Source organism: Lycium ferocissimum, chromosome 11 (genome assembly GCF_029784015.1).
Source record: "Lycium ferocissimum isolate CSIRO_LF1 chromosome 11, AGI_CSIRO_Lferr_CH_V1, whole genome shotgun sequence".
In the NCBI taxonomy this organism is placed as follows: domain Eukaryota; kingdom Viridiplantae; phylum Streptophyta; class Magnoliopsida; order Solanales; family Solanaceae; genus Lycium; species Lycium ferocissimum.
Window position 1 is genome coordinate 1,552,179 of NC_081352.1, and position 24,665 is coordinate 1,576,843.

The 24,665-nt window shown below is 39.4% G+C and overlaps 1 long non-coding RNA gene across 1 annotated transcript; it reads left to right on the top strand.

Annotated features, from left to right (window-relative positions):
- Positions 1 to 19,868: 19,868 nt before the first annotated feature.
- On the top strand, positions 19,869 to 21,618 carry LOC132037369 (uncharacterized). Its single transcript, XR_009409859.1, has 2 exons — positions 19,869 to 20,451; positions 20,905 to 21,618. It is a non-coding gene; the product is annotated as an uncharacterized LOC132037369 (long non-coding RNA).
- Positions 21,619 to 24,665: the final 3,047 nt, after the last annotated feature.

The following is a 24,665-nucleotide window of genomic DNA, read 5'->3' on the forward strand; positions in this document are numbered from 1 at the left end:
ATCCGGCTCTGCTAATAAGTGGGGAAGAAATCCTTTACCCGACACCTCTAAGGTCCATTGAATTCATTGATATTTCAGGTGATGCCTCTTCTGAAGAGATTCCCCTGCAAAGGTCGAGAAGATCCGGGCCTGACTCGACTGCTGAGGCCGGACCAAGTGCTGAGCCGACACCCGATATTGAGGCCCCAACGGACACTGGCTCACTGCCCGCCGAGGACCCAGCTACCGCATTCGGAGCACCTGCTCCTACCGAGGCTGCTGGTGCTGTTCCGGCCTCTCCTGCTGCTCAGAGGTCGGACAACCTCGATGACATATTTTTGGATACTCCTCCTGCAATCGGGGAAGCTGCGGGTTTTGGACATCTTTCCATCCCTCGAGCCACGAGGGCAGCTAGTCGGTCTACTGAAACTGGTGCAAGGGAGAGCCTAGTGCGCACCTTCCCGGCTCCAAGTGTGGAACCTAGGAGGACCAGATCGGCTGTGGTTACCGTTCCCGAAGACTGCAGCTTTCTGTCTCGCCCGGTGGGAGTGGCAAGCTACTTAAGGCCCCTCGTCTCGGACTCGGACAAGAGGAAGATGGCCGGAATCCCCTGGCAGAGCCTAATTAACGAAGGCATGCATGCGGGCAATCGGGTAAGCTTATCAGCCCATTCCTTGGATAATTCGATGTGAGTTTTAGTTTGTCGTTTAACTTATATTTTTTTTTCACAGAGTGTGGTGCTTGTTAATGAAGCCTTCATCCGTGCTCAGCAAGAGGTAGACGACCTTAGAGGCCAGCTGGACGCCCAAGGTCGGGAAACGGAGAAGTTCCAGCACCTTTTGCAGGTAAAGGAGGATGAACTGAGCCGAGCAGTGGCCCTCACAAACCTTCAGCCCGAGCTTGATGCAACGAAGGCTGAGAACCTCCGATTAAAGGATGAGCTGGCCGGGATTGTGGAGAGGAACCGGCTACTGGAAGCGGAGAAAGTCGGACTCAGTCAAGACAACGCTCGTTTTTCTTCCAAGCTTAGTGAGCTCGAAACCATCATTTCTCAACTCCGAGGGGAGCTTGACTCGGTCAAGTCTGATGCCATGAACATGGCCGAGAGGCATCGACGGCTTGAATCCGAGAGTGCCAAGTATGAAGAGAGAATGAGGGTATTCGCACTAAAAGCTGAGAACAGGGCCCGAATATGTGATGAGCTGAAAATCACACTCGAGGAGACGGTCGGGGAAAACGATCTTCTCAAAGCCGAGCTTGAGGCGGCCACTCAATACCAGAGAACCCTCGATGAAGAGAGGGATGAGTTAGTGGCGAAGCTGGCCCGGGCTGAGGCCGATTTGGCAGAAGCCCTGAGGAGTGTGGAAGCTGCCGAGGCTTACTCCACGATTGCGGTAGAGCATGAACGGTGGAAGTCTCGGAGGATCACCCTCGAGGAAGCCGAGCGTGGCTTTACTGATCTCCCGGCCCTGATACTCGAGGCTAGAAGAACCGAAGAAGAAGCCAGAAGAGCTCTTGATTCAGACTCCGAAGACTCCGAGCGGACAGTGTCCGAACATTCTGGTTCCAGCCACACCGGATAGGCCAGGGCCTGTATTTAGCCTTTGTTTTGCTTTTTTGCCTTTTTGTTTTTTCAACTTTGTAGGATTTCAAGTGTAAAAATTTTACATATATGAAAAGCGCATCTTTCTTGTTGACTATTCTTTTTCTTGAATGTTTGTTATAACTTTTGTCCGAACTGCCGGTCCGTTACGAGGATAAGCAGAGACATCGGAGTCACTTTTTCGGACTGTTCGTTATACATTGGCTTTTAACTTCATCCGGTATGTTTTGTCCGGGAGTTGGATCGAGTGGTTTGCCCGCGGGACTTATTTATGCTTTGTGAATTCAGACGTCTCCGAATCACGTTAGGCATTTTTAGGGCCGATATTCTTTGGCTATTCGCTTATCTTAGATTAGGTTCGGGCACCTGAATCTCTGCTTTACCAATTTCTGATGTAGCAGTCCCCATTCGGGGGTGTTAAGATTTTGGCTCGGTTCAATGTGACCTTGTTGCCTTTGTCGTATTTCAACTGTAGTGCCCGGAGTCGGGTATACGGATAAAATGATGCTCGATTTTCGAGGTAATGTGCTTTAACAAGAAGACATATCCGAAATGTAATAATTTGATTTTTCAATAATCTCTAAGTATTTGTACATGATATGAGGGCTTTATCCGTTTCCTTCTGTTTTTTGCCGTAGCAAATTCTAAGTGGACACGATTCGTTCTGATCGTTTGGTCCTTACATCAAAACCTAATACAGAAGGTCAGGTTTTGGTTTTGCCGTAGCAAATATTTAGTGGACACGATTCATTCTTGATCGTTTGGTCTTTGTTAGGTCCGGTTTAACTCGGTGTTCTTTGTCGAACTCTTCCCAACTAACCGGGGTAAACCTTGATGTGGGTATAGTAGCCCCCTAGTGCTTAGTCGAACTGCGAAGTCGGGTAAGCACTATCAAGTCCCCACTCATAGGGTGTTGCCCCGAGTTTTCGGGTTTTTGTCCTCGTCTCTTCTAGTAACACGTTGTACTTGTTGCCTCATTAAAAACCTTGTCGGAAAACCCATTTTGGGACAAAACCGTACTAAGGAAAAGAGTGCAACACGTGTTTTCAGACCTAGCAACTAACTATATCCGGTACTCGGCTTCCTGCAAAAAAGAAAAGGTTAGTAAACAAAAAGTGTCCATACCTTAGCAGTAGTATCTCTTCAAATGAGCCACATTCCAGTTGTTGCGCAACCGTTGCCCGTCCATGGATTCCAGCTGATAGGACCCTTTGCCCGTTATCTCGGTTATCTTGTACGGCCCTTCCCAGTTCGGGCCCAGTTTTCCCTCGTTGGGATTCTTGGTGTTCAAGGTAACTTTTCGAAGTACCAAGTCCCCAATTTGGAAATGTCAAAAATTAGCCCTCCGGTTATAGTACCTTTCCATCCTCTGTTTCTGGGCTGCAATACGGACCAACGCGTTTTCGCGAAGTTCATCCGTGAGATCGAGTTTTACGGCCATGGCCTCCTCGTTTGATCCCTCGGTGGTGTAACTGAATCGGAGACTTGGTTCACCGACTTCTACGGGAATGAGGGCTTCGGCCCGTAGACCAACGAGAAGGGTGTTTCTCCCGTACTCGATTTTGATGTGGTTCTGTAGGCCCACAATACCTCCGGTAGTATTTCCCCCTAATGATGCTTTGATGTTTCAAGTCTTTTCCTCAAATTCTGAATTATTGTTTTGTTCGTAGATTCCGCTTGTCCGTTAGCACACGGGTGATACGGAGTTGATACAATTTTCTTGATCTTCAACCCTTCGAGGAAATCATTGACTTTACCACCAATGAACTGGGGACCGTTGTCACAAGTTATTTCGGCCGGAATGCCGAACCGGCAAATAATGTGGTCCCATATGAAGTCAATAACCTCCTTTTCTCTTATCTTTTCGAAGGCCTGTGCTTCAACCCATTTGGAGAAATAGTCAGTCATAAACAAAATAAAACGGGCCTTACCTGGTGCCCATGGCAACGGACCAACAATGTCCATCCCCCACTTCATGAAGGGCCAGGGTGATATCACCGAGTGCAACAGCTCCCCGGGCTGATGAATCATCGGGGCATGTCTTTGACATCCGTCGCATTTTCGGACAAAATTCTTCGAATCTTCCTCCATCCGGTTCCAGTAATAACCGGCTCTGATGATTTTCCGGACTAAGGCTTCAGCACCGGAGTGATTGCCGCAAGTCCCCTCGTGTACTTCTCTCATCACGTACTCGGTTTCTCCGGGACCTAAACACTTGGCCAAAGGACCGAAGAAAGATCGTCGATATAATTGGCCATCTACCAAGCAGAACCGCGCTGCTTTCGTCCTCAGTGACCGTGATTCCTTTGGGTCACTCGGGAGCTTTCCATCTTGCAAGTAGTCGATGTATTTGTTGCGCCAATCCCAAGTTAAACCCATTGTGTTTATTTCAGCATGCCCGTTTTCTATTGCCGAATTCATCAAGTGCACCACAGTCCCGGGGTTGATTTCTTCCCCTTCGACTGAAGATCCCAAATTAGCCAATGCATCGGCTTTCGCTGTTCTGCTCCCTCGGTACGTGCTGCATGGTCCACTCTTTAAACCGGTGAAGTATCACTTGGACTTTATCCAGATACCTTTGCATCCGTTCGTCCTTGACCTCGAAGACGCCATTCACTTGGTTAACGACCAGGAGAGAGTCGCATTTTGCTTCAATTACTTCGGCCCCCATACTTCGAGCTAATTCCAGTCCTGCAATCATAGCCTCATACTCGGCTTCATTGTTAGTCAATATCATATTCTATTGTGTATGAAGTTTATGGCCGTTGGTGTAAATCCGACCGAATTTAAGATGATAAGAAATTCTCCGTAACAAATGGTTATCCATTAAGCGGAGGAAATCTTATTTAAAAAGCATAAAACATAAAGATTAGGTAGGTTCCCCCCAAGAACGGACTAAGAGGGTGAGAAACTTTCATAATTAAATCCCGTGTGTATGGCTCGTAAGTAGCCTCGATTGTGAAAGACCTATTCGGATAATAGCCTCATACTCGGATTCATTGTTAGTCAATTTAACAGTTCTAATGGATTGCCGAACCGCATCTCCGGCGGGGGTTCTAAGGATGATACCTAGCCCGGAACCCTTAAGGTTCGAGGCCCCGTCCGTGTGTAGTGACCAAATACCCGAGGCTTTCCCCGAGGTCAGCAGAAGCTCTTTCTCAACCTCGGGGATCATGGCCGGGGTGAAATCGGCCACAAAGTCGGCTAAGATCTGGGACTTAATGGCCGTCCGAGGCTTGTATTCGATATCATATCCGCTAATTTCTACCGCCCATTTAGTTAGTCTACCCGATAATTCTGGTTTATGCATGATGTTCTTTAGAGGATAAGTGGTCACTACACATATCGGGTGGCATTGAAAGTAGGGCTTGAGCTTCCTAGAAGCACTTACCAGTGCCAATGCCAATTTTTCAAGGTGGGGATAACGGGTCTCCGCATCCCCCAAAGTTCTACTCACATAATATATGGGGAATTGCGTACCTGACTCTTCTCGGACCAAAACACCACTTACCGCTACCTCGGACACGGCAAGGTAGAGAAAAAGCTGCTCGTCCGGTTTCGGTGTGTGCAATAGAGGCGGGCTGGATAAGTACTCTTTTAATTCTTGTAAGGCTTTTTGGCATTCCGGTGTCCAAGTGAAGTCATTCTTCTTCCTTAATAAGGAGAAGAAACGGTGACTCTTGTCCGAAGATCTTGATATGAACCGACTCAGCGCCGCTATCCTTCCGGTAAGCCTCTGCACTCCTTTGACGTTGTTTACCACCTCGATATCCTCGATTGCTTTGATCTTGTCCGGGTTAATCTCAATTCCCCGGTTAGACACCATGAAGCCCAAGAACTTACCAGACCGGACACCGAAGGCGCATTTCTCTGGGTTAAGCTTCATGTTGTATTTTCGGAGCACATCGAAGGTTTCCTGCAAATGTTTTAAATGGTCCTCTGTTTCCAGGGACTTGACAACCATATCATCAATATAAACTTCCATTGTTTTTCCTATCTGTTCTTCGAACATTCCATTAACTAGGCGTTGGTAAGTTGCACCGGCATTTTTTAACCCGAAGGGCATGACATTGTAGCAATAAGTCCCATACCGAGTAATAAAGGATGTTTTCTCCTGATCCTCCGGGTGCATCCGGATCTGGTTATACCCGGAGTAAGCATCGAGAAAACTTAACATCTCATGCCCGGCCGTCGCATCGATCATTCTATCGATGTGAGGCATCGAAAATGAATCCTTCGGGCATGCTTTGTTTAGGTCCTTATAATCAACGCACATTCGAAATTTATTACCTTTTTTCGGCACCACCACTACGTTAGCCAGCCAATCCGGGTATTTTACTTCCCGAATAGAGCCTATTTTCAAAAGCTTCGTTACCTCATCCTTTACGAAGGCGTGCTTCGGTTCTGCCATAGGCCTCCGTTTCTGCTTCACCGGGGGAAATCTCCCGTCAAGGCTGAGCTTGTGAGTTGTTACTTCCGGCGGCACACCTGTCATATCTATATGCGACCATGCGAAACAATCGGCATTAGTTTGAAGGAATTTAATATATTTGTTCCTAAGCTCCGAGGTTAACCCCGTGCCCAGGTATACCTTTCTATCCGGTTGATGTTCAAATAAGATGATTTGCTCCAACTCCTCCACTGTGGACTTGGTTGCATCCGAGTCATCCGGTAAAATGAGCGATCTGGGTATACCGAAATCATCCTCTTCATGACCCGGGTCCAACCCCTTCTGCTCCGTGATCGAACCCGTGCACGGTAGTTGCTATTTGGAGTTCTTACCCCCGGTTGATTCTTCCTTTTGATCCGGTTTTTTAGGAATAGGTGATGCTTCCTCGACCGCGAACATCTCTCTTGCGGCAGGTTGTTCTCCCCGGATGGCTTTTATCCCCTCCGGTGTCGGGAATTTCAGCAGCTGATGTAACGTCGATGGCACGGCTCGCATGCTATGTATCCATGGTCTACCCAGCAATGCATTATACTTCATATCCCCTTCTATCACATAGAATACCGTTTGCTGGATAGTGCCATCAATGTTGACCGGCAAAGAAATCTCACCCTTCGTGGTTTCACTCGCCATATTAAACCCGCTGAGCACCCGGGCTGCCGGTACGATCTGGTCGAGTAGCCTTAGCTGTTCAACCACTCTCCACCGGATGATGTTGGCCGAGCTACCTGGGTCAATTAAAATACGTTTAATTTGTGACTTAAAAACAAGAATAGAAATTACCAACGCATCATTGTGCGGTTGAATGATGCCTTCCGCATCCTCGTTCTTTGAAGGTGATGGCACCCTCGGGTACGTGATCCCGGTTGCGCTTTTCACGAACAATGGAAACCTTTGTCCGTTTCATCACCGTCCCTCTAGGAGCATCTGTACCCCCGATTATCATGTTGATTATATGCTGAGGTTCTACCGGTTCAATCCGTTTGTTTGACTCCCTTTCCTTGTAGTGGCTTTTGGCCCGCTCACTCAGGAATTCACGAAGGTGACCATTTTTAAGTAAACGGGCCACCTCTTCTCTTAATTGGCGATAATCTTCAGTTCTGTGGCCATGGGTTCCATGGTACTCGCATATCACGTTCGGGTCCCCGACCGGGATCGACCTGAATGGTCTCGGCCACCTTGCTTCTGCGATGCGACCTATGGCCGAGACGAGATCCGAGGTATTGACACTAAAGTTATATTCCGATATCCTTGGCGGGTCTCTGTTGGTAGCCGAGCTTCCGGCATCACTCCTAAATGACAACCCTCGGCTATTCGATGGCCGCTCGGTTCTTCTATCTCCCCGGCTGGAGAATTGACCGGGACCAGTCCTCGACTTTTTCGACCTGAAGCTTGGTTTCTCTGAATGAGAGTACGGCCGATATCTTTCCCTCGATGGCCGTGACTCCGGATCGTAATTCTTCCTCGATCTCTCAGAGCCTTTGTTCATGTTTACGGGACCCGGGGGAAGTTCGAGCTGGTCATCCTCTACCCGAATCTTTGATTCGTATCTGTTGTGTACGTCTGCCCGAGTCACGACCTCGTATTCCAAAGAATTTTCCTTTAGTTTGAACGAGGCCGTCGAACTCCGAGGGTTAAGTCCTTTGGTAAAAGCTTGCGCAGCCCATTCCTCCGGAACCGGAGGGAGTTCCATCCGTTCCCTTTGGAAACGGTTGACAAATTCACGCAATAACTCATCATCCCTTTGGGCTATCCGGAAAATATCCGCCTTACGGCCTCTTACCTTTTTGGCACCGGCATGAGCCTTTATGAACGCATCCGCGAGCATTTCGAAAGAAGTGATTGAATGCTCGGGCAGATGGTCATACCAAGTCAATGCTCCTTTTGACAGAGTTTCCCCGAACTTTTTCAACAATACGGATTCAATTTCATCTTCTTCGACATCGTTGCCTTTTATGGCACAGGTGTATGAAGTCACGTGTTCCTGAGGATCCGTTGTACCATCATACTTCTGGATATCCGGCATTTTGAACCTCTTTGGGATCAACTTAGGAGCCGCACTCGGAGGAAAAGGCCTATGAATGTACCTCTTCGAATCTGGTCCTTTCAGAATGGGCGGAGCCCCCGGGATCTGGTCCACCCGAGAGTTATATGTCTCCACCCTCTTCTCGGTTGAGTCTACCCGCTTCGCCAGTGTTTCGAGCATTCTCAACACTTCGGTGGACGAACCAGCCCCGGACCCATTGCTCTCGACCATCCGAGCTTCATCCCTTCTGGGTTCGGCAACACCCTTAGTCTTCTCCGGAGCCGTTTCATCATTTTTGCTTTGCAACTGGGCTATTGCGACTCCTTGTTCGGCAATAGCTGCTCTCTGTTCCTGCAACATTTCAAAAATAAGACGTAAGTTAATATCATCCGGGGTATTTGGCACTTTCTGGCCTTGTGCCCGGGACAAAGTAACTGAATTGAGAGTATTTAAGGGATCAGTAGTCGGTTGGGCGGCGTTCTCCTGGTTCACGGTGTTTTGTCGGTTGAGGCCTTCCCTCAAATCGACGGTATTTTGGGTCAACGGGTTCTGCTGGTAATCCCCGTAGCCCACCGTTCTCGTTCTCGGCCACAATCTCGTTGTTGTTGACGTGACCATTGTCCACTATTCGCCATTTGGTCCGTTTTCACAGAGACGAACAAAAAATTGAAAAATCTTTGGGTGAGAAATAGAAACCGAGATCAAAGACCACTATTATCCTAGCCCCACGGTGGGCGCCAAACTGTTTACCCCGAAATTAGGTAATAAGTTGAATTTGTAAATGAGGTATAGGATATGTGGATACTTTAATCTTATTTTGATTAATGAAAAATGTATATGTGGATTCGCTTATAGATGACTTAAATATATGTAAATCAGTATGCTAATGATTTGGACGAATGTGTTTGTGTTATGGGTTTGAGCTAGATATATATGTGTGTGTTACAGTGCAATATTGAATAATATGCTTAAATGAAGTTAATACTTCAAACCGGACCAAAACCAGAGAGAATGAGAGAGAGAGAAAGAAAGCTTCAATATAAATTCTAATACAATGTTTTGGATCTGAAAAGCCAACCCTTAAAAGTAGGGAAGTGCCCCCTATTTATAGTTTTCTCTATGGGCCTTTCATACATCATAAAACCCTTTTAGAATAAAGGAAGCCCTAATATGGATAAGGTTGGGTCGTACGGTCTGACACCCGTACGACTGACAGTAATAGGTGGCAAAACGATCTTCACACGTGGCAATTGAATAACTGATTAACCGGACCAACGGCCACGATCATAACGGTCATGAAGAAACCGGACTAACGGCCACGATCAGCTCAGCCATATATAAACCGGACCAACGGCCACGATCAACTCGGCCATGTAGAAACCGGACTAACTGATAAGTAGTTTGCTCCCGATAAATCGGACCTTACGGTTTTCCTCCGGCTTCTTCTGATCAAGCACTACTGATGCAATTCCCCCGATCTGAACGCTCGTGCTCGTTTTCGCCCTTTTCCTGGCCCCCGGTCCCACCGGTCAAACATTAACCCAGTTTTTACCGTATACAGTAAGTGTTGTTGGAATATATACTACTCCTTCTAGTTAACAAAAAGTGTCCACTTAGCCTTTATTTTTTGGTTAAAAAAGAGTGTTCACTTACCAAATTAAAAAAGAACTAACCTTAATTTTTCAGATTCGCCCTTATTAATTGTTAAGTGACCAATTCCCCAATACTTATGTAATTAGGGATAATTTAGTCAAATTACCTATTTTTGCCTACGAGTTAGTATTTTCTTAAGGGGTGTGCAAATGGCTAAGTGCATACTCTTTTTTAATCGGAGGGAGTATTAATTATGCAATTAGGAATAGTAGTTATTCTAAAACAGTGGTTTGGTGATAAAATTTTTGCATTAACTAGATCATTAATTTGTTTGTATTCCTTTAGAGTAGATGATTTGATATATAAAGTTTAACTTATATACAAAAGATTAGTTTACCGTTTCTTATAAGTACAAAGTTTGGGTTCACAAAGAATAATTTCTATAACAAAAATGCTTGTTCATTGATTTTGAGGGCCCTGTTTGTGCTGAGTGAAATTAGGATTTTAAGAAAATGTTACTTGAGGGAAAGAAATACAAGTTGCATCAATTCATTCTTGCCAAAAAAAGAAAAAAAAAAAGAAAAAAAAGAAAAAGAGAAGAACTAGTATATACTTTAGGTATTTCTGTCAAGAACAATAGTTTTTGAAAAACGTGCGTATTGACACAAGCTTGAGTTAGATGATTATTCTGGTAACATAATACTTCCTCCGTCTACTTTTACTTGTCATGTTTCGCTTCTCGAGAGTTAAATTGTATAAACTTTGATCAATAATTTAAAGTGTATTTTTTCATCATATTAATATGAGAAGAATTGCAACATATAATATTTTTCGTATGATTTCCGAACATCTAAATTTTAGTTTTAAAATATTGCATTAACCTAATTTAATTTAGCTCCGAAGATTAGTCAAATTGAACTCCGAAGATTAGTTAAATTGACTCTCGATAAACGAAACATGACAAATAAAAATGGACAGAGGGAGTAAAAGATTGCCGGAAATAAAATAAAAGTTTTTGATTCATGGGTATCTTCTAGCTAGCTTCAAAGGTATATATCGATTTTATATTTAATTTAAATCAACTATGTATTATTTATATTACATACGTCTTAATTATTTTTGTTATTTGTATTTTTTATCAATTATGAATATTATAACCGGTATAACGAAAAATCTAGGAATAATTGAGGCACGAACTCTTATAAGTAATTTTAGTAGAGGGATGTGAAAAGTAGGGACTGTTACGGAATAAATATTGATGAATTGACGGATATTTCGTCGAATCGCCCCCTAATAAATCATTTATCAAATTATTGTGGTACAGGAAAGACGATTTATCTCCATATGTGACTAAGAGAGCTAGTCAATTTTCAGTAGTCGGTATAGTAGACCAAGACTCTAAGAAAGGAGAGAGGGAAGAGAAGACCTCTTTTAGTAGTATTCGTCATTTACCCCCACTCTAATTTCTTTGCATTACATCTCATTATGTGTCAAATGAGGTAGTCTTATTTATTATGTATAGTTCTCTTAATTGAAGAAATAACACTAAATGCAAAAATGAGTTAGAACCACCACAAAGACTGGCACGATTCAATTGAAATTTAGTCGGTTTGGATTTGATTGTGTCATAATTATATAATAATTCCTATTAAATTCAAAATTTGATTATGGTGTGCTAATATTTGATTTAAAGAAAAAAATAATGATAGGTAGAAGTAAATCATGAACAACTACCTTCACATCGTGAAATAGGATAAGTTTAACTTATAGCTACTAGGACCTCCTAAACAATAACTAGAGCTCAAGTATCGTTTGGCCCATCACTCAGGGTGTATTTCGTATTAAGGAAAACGTCTTTTACGAAAAATAATATGAAAACATAATGTCTTGTAGTGTTTGGTTATAAAAGTTAATAACAATAATATTAGCAAATCGGAGAGTATTTTGATGTAATTCTTGAATTTTAAAGATTAATAATATTGTCTAATCATTAGGAAGTTGTAATATGAAGTTAAGTCAAAATAATTGTAAGAAAACTGACTTCTACCTATAAGCGAGAAAAAAATAGTTAAAAATCCAAATCCACGGTAATGACGCTAATAACTTGTTGGGTCCAACACACACGCAAGTATACATGATCGACAAGTAATAAAGTGATAAGTAGAATCTTGTTCCCAAGAACTCGTTATTAACTATATATTAGCTTAAATTATTATGACTAATTTATTCAATCGAATTTCCAGGAGTTGGTTTTGATTAACTAAAAAGACTACGAAACCATAAAATAAGCAAATAAAGAAAACGAGCAAGCAAACTTAGGTCATAGAATTCAAAGACAAAAATTTCGGGTTAGGTCATAGAATTCAAAGATAAAAAAAATTCGGGTTATGGGTCAGCTAATTACAATCATATTGAGTTATATATCCACTAAAATTGAATAATTAATTTATCTGATTTATTGGTTGACATGGTTAACATTTCTCATAAGAATCTTCCGAGTTGTTACTCGCATACTCAAGTTAATCTAACGTCTATATTCTTATGAAATTAGAATTAACAAAAACAAATTAGCGCAATTCCTGTATAAAATCAAGCAAGACTTAGCTATATCCTATCCTAATTGTGAATCTATTCCCTGAGGCCCAGGTTCAAGAACTCTCTCTATTGAATCCTATTGCAATCTAAAATTCCCACTTCCGAGTTGAATTCTAGATTCATAGTACTTAATTGACTTCAAACACTCAAATAAGAGCGACCAAAATTGAGTAAATAAACAAATATGATATATTAATAAAATCAATTCATGTTTCGAACTACAACATTCATGAAAATCCTATCACTTTAGAACTAATAAATTACAATATTATTCAGCAAAAAAAAAAAAAAAAATAAACTACAATATTAAAGAAAAGAAGAAGGGAATAAAAGCTTAGGATTTTTTTTTTCCGGCTTAATCGGAAGGATTTTATTTATTATTGTGGTTCGTCCATTGATGTACAATTTTAAGGAACTGATCTAAATGATACAGTTCCATAGTTGCTCTAGCCTTCCTCTCTTGCTCCAAAAGTCGAATCCTCCATAAAAAATTAGGTTGGTGTCTGTTTATAAGGTGTCGGAAATTATTGGATAAAAAATACCCGGAGTCCGCAACTTAAATGACCCAAAAAGTGGGTTTGTGTACATAAATAACGGCAAAAAAAAGTGACAAAAATACCTTTTGCGCACTAATTTAGTGCGCAATAGGACTTAACTGTAACAGTCATCGTTAAGTCCTATTGCGCACTACACTTTGTGTAATCTCACAGTTTTGAAATTTCACTTTTTTTTTCCATACTTTGACCAAAGATTAGTCATGTTTCAAAACGCCGGAATATCAATATTTTATATAGAACCTGATATCTTTTTCTGCGAACAATAATGTAGGCTCAATACATCAAGTATACCTAAACGTTTGGATTGCCGTTTTAGGGGTTGTAAAGTGCCTGGAATTAAGTTTTGTTTGTTTGAAAACTTGTTATCTTTAGGTTTAAGTGTTTTATTTTATAAGGTTTTGATTTAAGCGTTTTATTATTTAGTGATGGCATTACTTTATTTCGAATATGTCGACATTTTTTCATAATTAATTTAGGACGTTGTGTTACGCCTCTCGTCTTCGTCGTAAGAAAGTATATGGCATCCTAGTTGTGTATACCCTTAGTACGGAGATTTGTACCCGAGTTTTCGAGATATTAAGTGCCTTACCTCGCGTATACCGAACTACAAGTATATGTTCCTTGCAATACGATAGGATTAGAAGTTAAACGAATCAAATCGACGCGAGTCGGAGCAACTCAGGGAACCAGGAAATCAGTCCACTTTGACGGTGCAAAGGGATGGTCCGTCGACATGTCGACATGGCGTCCTTTACCGCCGTCGACATATTTAAGCCCCTGAATTCTGGGTGGCAGAACGAGGGAGCAGAGTCGACGGTCGTCGACGTGTTGAAGAGCCGTCGACCCTCTCGGCGACCCTGAGGCCTTTGGAACTTTTTGTTCCACTTATATATATAGTCCCTCACGTTTTTATCCTCATTTTTCATTTCCCCAACCAGAGAAAACCCTAAAATATTTCCTCTCAACATTTTCCATTATATTGGTGAGATTTTAGCAAGATCCGAGCCCGTGAACCCGAGCTAGTGAAGAAAAAGTTTTTCCTAGGGTTCCATTGAAGTTGTTGAGCTTAGGAGATGGAGTTGAAGTTTGATTTTTGGGAGTTCTAGTTCCTTCAAGGTATGTATATGATTCTTACTTTTTTTTTTTTTTTGAGTTAACTACCTAGAGTTTTAGTGGTTTAAGGTGAAGAAAATGGTGTTGTGGAGGCATAAACTAGTTTGTTGATATGATTGCATTGTGGGCTGTTTTTTATTAGATTTTTGGAGAGATTATTACTTGTTTATGTTGCCATATGATGTTGTTGTTGATGATGATGATGTTGTGTATGTAGTGGGCTGTTTTGGAAGTTGGATTGGAGTAGGAATTATAGGGGAAATACTGTCCGAAATTCGTTAAGTTCCTTTCATACTATCTTGATTGTAGACTTACGAGTTCGAGAAGTAGACGTTGGACGATTAGATATGCTTCAAGGTATGTTAAGGCTGTCCCTTTCTTTCATTTGGCATGATCCTTATGATGCGAACAAAAGAAGTAAGCGAGCAAGTTCCAAAGACTCTATTCTTAGATAGTGTAAGGATATTCGTATCCTTGGCCTCCTATGTTTCATGTCCATAGCTTCCACAAAAGTCTAGAGTATTCTTTTATGAGTCTTTCATGCATTTATATATATGTACAGTTATTTCCTTACACTGCGCCGCACTATAGTTGGCCGGGCAGGCACGTAAATGTGCACACTACTGCAATGGGCAGATTATGAGATTACCCCAGACGCGGGATGACATGAGATATGGATCGGGCTGTACGTTCCACAGCACTAGCAGTTATACTATGATATATGTATATGATTTTTGAAAGAAAGCATGCATATCATATGCCGCAGAGGCACTTTCAGTTATACAGAGTACACAGATACTTTCAGAGATTGAACTACCTTTCATGTTTCAGATATCTTTCATGATTCTTATGTACATGTTGTTCTTGTGCCTTACATACTCGGTACATTATTCATACTGACTCCCCTATTACTCGGGGGGCTTCGTTCATGCCCGCAAGTGTTCGGGTAGACAGACATAGCACGGGCGGTCCGACTCGGTAGGACTTCCATAAATTTGTAGTCAGTGCGCTCCACTTGGTTCGGAGCTGCAGTCTATTTTGGTATGCTATTTTTGACATGTATATATGGGTATGACATCCCTGTCTAAAGACCTATCCTTTCTCTACCTTGTACTCCATTGGAGGTCCGTAGACAACGATTGTATATAGTTGGGATGTTATGTAGCCTTATCGGCTCTTTTTTTGTTATACAAAGATATGTAGCTGACCTAGTCGGCTTTATCGTTATTTTAATATATATATATATATATATATATATATATATATATATATAGGTGGTTGTGAGTTCTTGATACAAAGTTCATGGTGTTGTTCTTACAGAGTCAGTATGGTTCAGTTATGGTCAGATATGGGCCACCCTGTTATTTAGTGAGATCCAGGTTGGAGTATAGGGGTGTCTGGTCAGTAGAAGTCAGACACTCATCATGACTCATCGGTTTGGGTCGTGACACATCGCACGAGTTATTAATAAACGATAATAAAGACTAAGATAACTAATTATCATTAAGAACATAATACTAGTAAAAATATAATATTAACATAAAATGTACAATTTATTTGCATATACACAATCTCCATCCCTCTTCTTCCTTAGGTCGCACATGTGGAAGCCTTTAGAGTAACCCTAAGCCTAAGGCGATCCCCACCACCCCCACCACCCTCACCATCATCTCCATCTCCCTTCTTCCTCTTAATAATATGATGCTATATGTCATGATCATCCTTCCTTCCCTTCGTTACGCCCTTGATAATAATATGCTTCTTATGGGGCACGAGTTGGTTTTGTGTGGTCAGAACCTCATCAGCATCAGGAGAGTGGTCAATCTCAGCAAGAAACGGGTCCACAGGCGTAAAAGAATGAACCTGAAATAACATATAAACAATTTAGTTTAGATTTATTCTAAACTAAACCTGAAATAACAGATAAGCAATTAAAAACCTAATTATAATTTAGATTTAATTAATACATTATCTTTTTGTAAAAAGTCAAACCCGTGTATCAACGGGCTCCTGAGATGGATGATGAGAGGGCTCATGAGCTGGCTCCTCAGCTGGCCCCGGAGCCGGAGATGTAGATGGTGCCGAAGTTGGAGACGGGTCCACAGGCGCAGAAGAATGAATATGAATTAATATATAAACAATTTAGTTTAGATTTATTCTAAACTAAACCCGAAATAACATATAAACAATTAAAAACCTAATTATAATATAGATTTAATTAATACATTATCTTTTTGTAAAAAATCAAACCTGTGTGTTGACGGGCTCCTGAGATGGATGATGAGAGGGCTCCTAAGCTGGTTCCTCAGCAGTCTCCCGAGCGGGCTCTTTAGCGGGACCCGGAGCCAGAGGTGTAGATGGTGCCAGAGCTGGATCCTAAGAAATGAAAAATTATATAATAATTAGTATAAGTATTTTAATTTGTTAAAATAATTATTTCAAACACTTACTGTTACACCTCGGAAAATTTTCCGTTGATGCACAGTGAATAGACTAACGAAGATCACGAAGTATACGGTATTGCAATAAGTAAGGAATGACATTTGATGACCCTAAGTAAGATCTCAAAGACATTCGATGTTAGACGAGAAAGTTTGCCAAAAGAAGGCAAGGCATACGATAAGAATCGGAAGAGATTTACGAGTAACAAGTTAATGATGATCTAACGATGCTTTGGAGAAGAGTTGTAACGTCCTTTAGATTGCTAATGAGGTGATAAACAAGTGTCAAGAAGGTTCCATAAGGATTGGAGATCAAACGAGTCGACGAGAACAAGTTCGGAATGACCGGCAACAGATAAAACATACGGCCAAACATATCGGGCGTATAAAACATACGACCGTATGTTCACCGTATAATCACCTTTAATGACACCCTCTCGGACCAAATCTGTTGACACCCAATTTTGGCCCTCCTCTTTATTTAATTTCACTATGCTTCTCAGTCATGAAAATTCCCCAAAAATGAGTTTGGAATATTTTCGCTAATTATCACACTATTTTTCGAGATATATTTCGCTAAAATTAAGAACATTCTTATTGTCTCTTAAAAATGACCAAACATCATATTTTATAATTTGAAAAGGACTAAACATTTTTTTTTATAATTAAAATCATTCGAAAAAAATAATATAATAATAATAGTAATATTCGTATATCAATATTGGCACTGGCATTTTTCCTTTAATCTTACTTATTACCATATAAATCATCTTTTACTCTATTTTTAAACTAAGTGCGTATATTAAATTACTTGTGTCATAATCGGTATACATTTTGTGGGAATTAATCAAGACGAAGAAGCATATTTTAATTAATTGATTGAAATAGAGGGGATTAGAAATTAATTCATCTACCTAAAATTTGGGCCAAATCCTTCCCATTTCTACAAAATCTGTGGCCCAACACTCAAATGCCCCAGCCCAAAACCTAATCAGCCCCAACCCACTACCCGACCCGGCCCAAGACCCCTAAAATCAGCCTGCAAACCAAAATTCCTAACTCTTTCTCTTTCAACCAAACAAATCCCAACCAAACGAATCTCTTTTCTCTCTAGACCAACAGCTAACCAAACGACGCCTCCACCCACCCCACCCATCATCACGTCGCATCGCCGCCCCCCCCCCTGCACCCGTCGGACCATCGGCAAAAGCCGATTTCGGCGTCAGTAACGCCGCCTCCCCATCAACCCATGTCCTTTTTCCCTTTTTCTTCAACTGACAGAGCTTCGAAAAGCTCGTCCAAGTCGAATCAACCCCCCAAATCGAAAAGCACGCAGGATCTTTGGGTTTCTAGGCGGATTTTTCAACGATCCAAAGGGTAAAGGCTCGTTCCAATCCGTTGGAGCCTAAAACCATGGGCAAAACCATTGGATTCGGACCTGCAGCCACCAAACCCATCTGAAAAGGTGAAAATCCGCCACTTTTCTTCATCATTTCATCTTTTGAAATTTCAGATTTTTTTTCCCCCCATTTTTAATTCGAAGTTTAAAGGCAAATTGCCCTTGGTGGAAGTTGTGGAAGCCCCCTCAGCTTTGCCTATAAATACCTGCCTCTATGGGCTGTTGAAGAACAAGGTGAAACAACTGAAAAATCCCTTTATTTTTCATACGTTTTCTGGACAGCTAAAACCCCCTTAAGTTCAGAATAAAAAAAAAAAGACCTCTCTTTACTTTCAAAAATTCAACCACCGGAAATTCCCCCACTGTTTTTTTTTAGATTCTTATTTTCGAAAAATCTCGTTTTAACTCGTAAGTTCTTTGGTTGCATAATTTCGGTGGTTCTCGGCTGATAAGGATTGTTTAGAGCGGATTCGGAGACTCGACGACGACATTAGCCCAGTTCGCTGTCCTAAAGAAGGGCTGTTTCGGGGCTGTTTGACTCCCATTTGGTATGGCTGAAATTCTGCCTTTAAATTAATAGAAGTAGAAATGTAGTCGTTCAAGTGTTTCTCGTCGTTTATTTGGTTTAGTTGGTTAGAATGTGTTCTCTCTTCATTTCGTCATAAATTAGTGTAGAACGACTAATTTCGTCAAGTATGCATTTAACCCCGTCGCTGCTCGACAAAAAATGTAATTTACCTTTAGTCTTGGTTTTACCTGGTTAGAATTAATTTAGTTAGTTTTAATGTTGAGTTGCTGATTTGTAGCATGCAATTCTCCTCCTTGTCTTAACATTCTGTTTACCATTTTAATTCTGTTATTTCCCAATCTGTGTAGAGTGTTCAGTTGTAACCTTATCAGAGTTAAATAATTAATTTATTTTTACCTTCACATGTTAAGTCCGCTTGTTGTTTGTTTTCAGTTTAAATCAGATTGGTTTAAGATTGTGTAATGATAAGTAACTCAAGGATAGAGATTAAGGTATAGTTCTAAGCTTATGCACTGGTTTAGTATAGTTGTTAGTAGATCATAACTCTGGTGTGGATTAGTTTGATTAATGTTGGTATGAGCATAGTTAAGAGCTAGGTGATTTAAGTTCCAAAATGGTCACTGCCTAGTCATAGTTATACCGATGTCCATTTTAGCCTTATTGTGATCACTGGAGTAAGCTCATGGATTAGCAGTTCTCAATTTAGTCTAAGTGTTGTTTGGTTGAATTGTTTAGATTCACCTAAGATAATATAAGTTGAAATAATGATTCATGGTCCAGCAGTTATTAAGGTCTAATTATGGCTTCTGACTGAGTACAATTGTTTAGATATGACAAGTTTGATCCCTTGTTCTTGATTAGCCTAATCTGGGATAATAGTAGGGCCAGGCTTAGACCATAATCTCATCACTTCAACAAGATGTTTTGGAATATTTAACTAGGACAAGCTCTTGATAATAGTTACTAATGAGATCTTTCACTAAAGCTGCCATTTGAGCCCAACTTATTTAGAAGGATAGTCACACAATATTCATGTGTTCTTTTTTTTTTTTTTTTTATGAATCACTCATGCCATATGTGTGTTTGATATATTGTGCCCAGAACTCCAGTATTTCATGGAAATCTGCATTGACCCACTTTGTTTTCCTAATATAGAAACTGCTTTGCCATAATAAAGGATGAAATCATATTAGTTTTTCCTGAACCCTCAAAGTGAATCCTCTTGCAAAATTGTGTGGAGGTTATAGCAAACTTTAATTATTTTTTCTGCCTCTTTATTACCACCCTGCTCAAATTTCAATAGTTGAGACTGTTTTAAAGTCAGTTTGAGTTGAGGGAGTTTGAGTTTTAACTCAACTTCTCCTCAGAGCATTCCCAACTGGGCAGGTAATCTAGTTTATTGAGAATTGAGCTTCCTCCTAGCCTGTTATGTTTGTCTACTGGAGCATATTTCATGTCTCATCATCATGAGTTGTTAAGGGTTGTATATCACATATAGAACTGTAAGTTAAGCTAGGGTGAGCAGGTCATGACATGTCATAAACTCCTTAAATAAACTCCTTAATAGGAATATGTTGAGCCTTCCTTACAGCCTGCAACACATGATTACTGCTTGTTCATTCCTCCTCCCCTCCATGTTTGTTGCTGTCTGAATTTCATGCATCCTTCCCCTGTTGTTTAAGTTGTATTGTAAGTCTAGGATCATGTGAAACTCCTTATCTTGCTCTTTTTGGGTAGGAAACTGTTTGGTCTATGTAAGTGTTGATTCCTTTAAGATAGTGAAAGTTTGAAGCAATCCTTTCTTTGTCTGGATTTCTCAAATGAATATGCTCCAGTAAGCACTTGGCATAAAATATCATGTTTTCTCTTCCTTGCTATTAGAACTAAGTTTTCTGTTGTGGGTGCAAGCTCAAGCATATACTGTTTAGATATCTAGCTGAATCTTATTATTTGATTAATCTACCTTTCTAATATTCTAGTGAGTTTTGTCAACTTAAGTTTGGCCTTCGTTATCAAAAACAGGAGACTGATAGGATGTGATTTAAGCCTGCTTGTTGTCTTAACAGTACATCCTAGTCATTGCACTTATGGATCAATTTGAGTTTGGTTGTAAAAAAAAAAAGTGGTAAAATAATTTTCTCAAAGGAGCTTATTGTATGATGTTCCAGAGTATTAATTTACATTTTTTAAAGGGGTTTGGACCTAGTTACTTTCAAAATTGAAGTACAGTCAAGTAATGATTCAAAACCAAATAAGAATAGATTATGTGCTTTCCTTTTTTCCCAAAGTAAGTCGTGGCTGGATTATGTGTTAACTGGAGTTTCTTTTTTTTTCTTAATGAATGCTGGCATTATGGTCAAACTGTTTATACTCACTGTTTTCCTCCACTACATCAGTTCTTTGTCTTAACTATTCGTATTTGGACATGAGTAGCAATCTAAGTGATGGTTTTAATAAAAATACTAACTGACTTGTTGTTTGATCTCCAAGTATGTTGATCATTTTTGTTATAAGGCTAAGCCTTAAAGATCTTTAAGTAATCGCATTTTCAGAATTTGATCTTAAGAAAATCATGTCAACCTTTGATTCCTTTCATTTTTTTGGGGGGAATTCTCCTAACAGTGTAGAAGGCTTCAAGGATAGCCTGATGCTCACTATGATAACCATAGTTCTAATTAATCCATGTTCAAAGAATTGTCAATACTGGTTGTGGAATGTTGGTTTTCTGGTTCCTTAATAAAAGCCTGTTGGATCATTTATTTTTGCTTATGAGGTTCGCAAGTGCAAAGGTGTCGTTTGGGTCTTTGGCATGTTTCCAACTTGGCTAATCTCTGGTAAAGAGTGCAATTTTTTGTGAGGAAACTCATGTTTTTTCTTGGAATGTAACTAAGAGGAATATGTTAGAAATACACTTGGATGTATGTATTTTAAAACTATAAATGAACCACCAAGCTAATTAGCATACTTTGCAGTAAAAGTTCATACGTTCAGATCTGGTGTTTGCTGAAAACTGCTGGCTGATTAGTTTAAGATAATATTGACCTTTCTTTTATTATTAAAGCACTACTCTAAGAAGTGTTTGATGCCATTATTGGGTAATGACTGTATTTTGGTAGAATTGTAGAGAGATAAGAATGCCAACTTGTTCTCTTGGAATCTTAAGTGTTGTTTCCAAAGGAGAGTTTAGGAATTTCAAACCATTTTAGATCTTCTCTTTTGGGATTAAAGAAGGATTTTAAAACAGTAGTATTGAATCTGATTGGAAATATGCTATCCCTATTTTTTTGAAAACTTGCATTAGTTTACATATTGCATTGGTTTTTATTTCTTATTTTTTTTAAAATAAGAAACTTGCCATTCTCTTCAAGATGAAGTTTCATTTAGACTTGATACAGGTTTAAACACTTTAATTTGTTTCTATTTATTGGAAGCATGCCTTGTGATTTCAAAAGTTGAATCTGGTTTTTGTGTATCGACATGCCTAAAAGGCTAAATTCAGCATACTTTGAGCGTTTAGATAAAGCATTTGTTGCAACAATGTGACACTGTCATATTTGATATTTCGTTTAGTCCTCTTTGTTTGCTTGTTGTTTAGTAGGTAGTAAGTTGGGGTCCCTAAAATGATTTTTGAAATTTGAGCTTAATTCACGTGCCAGAAAAATCAAGCTTATTAGGTCCGTCTCTTATTTATCCACAGAAGTTTCTTGTTGTCTTTTGCCCATTGCCATAAGGATCTATGTTGCTTAATTGATAGTGTGTAGTTTCTCGTATGTTATCTATTTTATAACAATTGTGGTTGGATCTTGTTCTAATCCTTTTCTTTCTTTCTCTTTTTTTTTTCATGAGCAACTTTGGGAGCATTTGGAGTTATGGCAACTCTGGATTCTGCCCACATTAGGGAAACAAAGATGGCCGCATTCACGTGCTCGTGTCTAACAGCCTTCGCTCTTGTCAAGCGTCCCCGTCCCTCTTCCTCTCTTAAAATTTTTATATCTTTTGTATTATTATACGTTATTCGCACCCTCTGACTAACATTTTATGGGTTTGTACTTGTAGGATTTTATTTCTTGTTTGTTTGTGAATCGTGAATGGCCGAGCTTCGTCATTGGCCGCTTTTCTTTAAATATAGATCTCGGTTTAAGGATAGCTTAGGATGAAGAAATGATAAACGTCCCTTTAACTTTGCGTATTTCACAAGTTATAAACACTTTTTTTTTAATAGATAAGGCTGAATTTTTCATTTTTTTGTATTTTTTTTCTTTTCTTTTTCTCTTCTTTAAAGTTAATTAACGTTCCCTTTTTAAATTCATTTTAACAAAACGAGTGGTTTGAATAGGGGTTTAAAAGGGACAAGATGCGTATTTTATGGGTAACCATTTTCTATTTCATGCTAACACATTGAACAGGTTAGGTTCATTAAGTTTAAATGAGGAAATTATATTAGGGCCCGAGTGTAGTGGCTCAAAGCTATTTTACGAGAGCTACAAGGTACATACTCTATTTTTCATATACATACGTATACAATCTTACTCTTTTATTAAACCATCCAATCATCGTTACACTATGTGTGTACCTATATCTATCACGAATACTTATACATATTATTATATTTTTCATGGATATTTATAAAAGTATACCTATTTATACTATTTTACATATGATAGACAGGTTCCATGTATATATTATTTTCTTATAAATAATTGATACTTTTATACCCTACGTTATATATTCCGTCCTTAACTACAATAACCGTATTTACACCCAAGTCTTCAAAAAAAAAAAAAAAACAATACACATGTGCTTTTTGTAAATAATATACATCCCTAGTGCATAGAATTTTACAACTCGTATTAATTACTTCCTTTCACAATGAGTGTGCCTACATACTATATTTTTTAACACATATATTACTTTATCTCCGTTAATTCCCTTGATTATCTTTATGTTGTAGGCATCTATATAGTACTATCATGTCTTCAATAACTATTTTTAGTTGCCCATGATATAAATATAGCGTGTATACGTTATTTTCTTTAAAAATAATAATAAATATATATATATATATATATATATATATATATATATATATATATATATATATATATATATATATATATATATATATATTATACATATTGCTCTTATATAAAAATAATTATCATACATATTTTTCTCACGCACACATTAGCATTAACTACTTCCTTTATAAATATACATTCGCTCGCATAGTCATAATTACTTTAAAACCCCTTTTTTATATATATACAAATAATTTCGAGAGAGTAGTTCCTTTCCCGCAATTCTTAAATAGGTGATAATAAATAGGAAATAATAATCTCCCTCTAGTGTTAATTAAGCTAAGTTTAAAGACTGTCTTCGGATAGGCTCTGAGGGATGCTTAACACCTTCCCCTCGGGGTAAATAAAACCCTTACCTAGAATCTCACAGGTTTCAAAGACTAAAACTGGAGTTTACATTTTTACGAATGGTTTCCTAATATTTTCCTAAAATTAGGTGGCGACTCTGAAAAATTTACAAAACTAGAGGAAACATAGTCATAAGTTGTGAACTAATTTTAATCCGTTAAAAATAGGGCATGACAAAATCTACGGCCAGACATACGGTCAGTATAAATTATACGGACCGTATGTTGGTCAGTAGAATACGGTCGGGACTAAATTGTGTTATTAATAAGGGATTCAAGTTTCATTTTATTTCATTTCCTCTTCACATCCCTTCTCTCTAGAACATCTCTCTACATTTCTTCCATAAGATTTCAAGAGATATTAGTGTTCAACTTCATCAAACCAAGTGAATCAAGTGTAAGAAACCCATTAAAGTTCATCTAAGATAAGAAATCCAAGTGAAGGTGAAACTAGGGTTTTGTTCAAGTGGGGTGTTTGCACCCAAGGTTCATTCCTACACCATCTAAGGTAAGTTTTATGGTATTTCCATATTGTTTAAGGTATTTGAAAGTTGAAACACTTGGATTGTAGAATGAAATAGAAAATGGGTCATGATTGTGGGAATAGTGTCACTTTTGAGTAATAGCTGGATTGAGTCATGATTCTTGATATGTTATGATTATAATCATGTTATAAATGATATTGAGAACATGGAATAGACGTTGTATATGAGTGAACGTAATCGTGTGATATGACCACGAATATGGATGATTGGAAGTGAATTGAGAAGTAAGGATAATGTAGGTGAATAAAGGTTATTGTTATGATGTTGTGAATGTTATTATTGATGTTTGGGAGTTGATATATGATATGGAGGAAGTCGTATAAATAAAGGAGATGCTGCCCAATTTTCTCTAGCTTTAGTCATGTATGCTAAGCTATTGATTCTCTAATGTTAGTATGTACTCTAATGAAGGT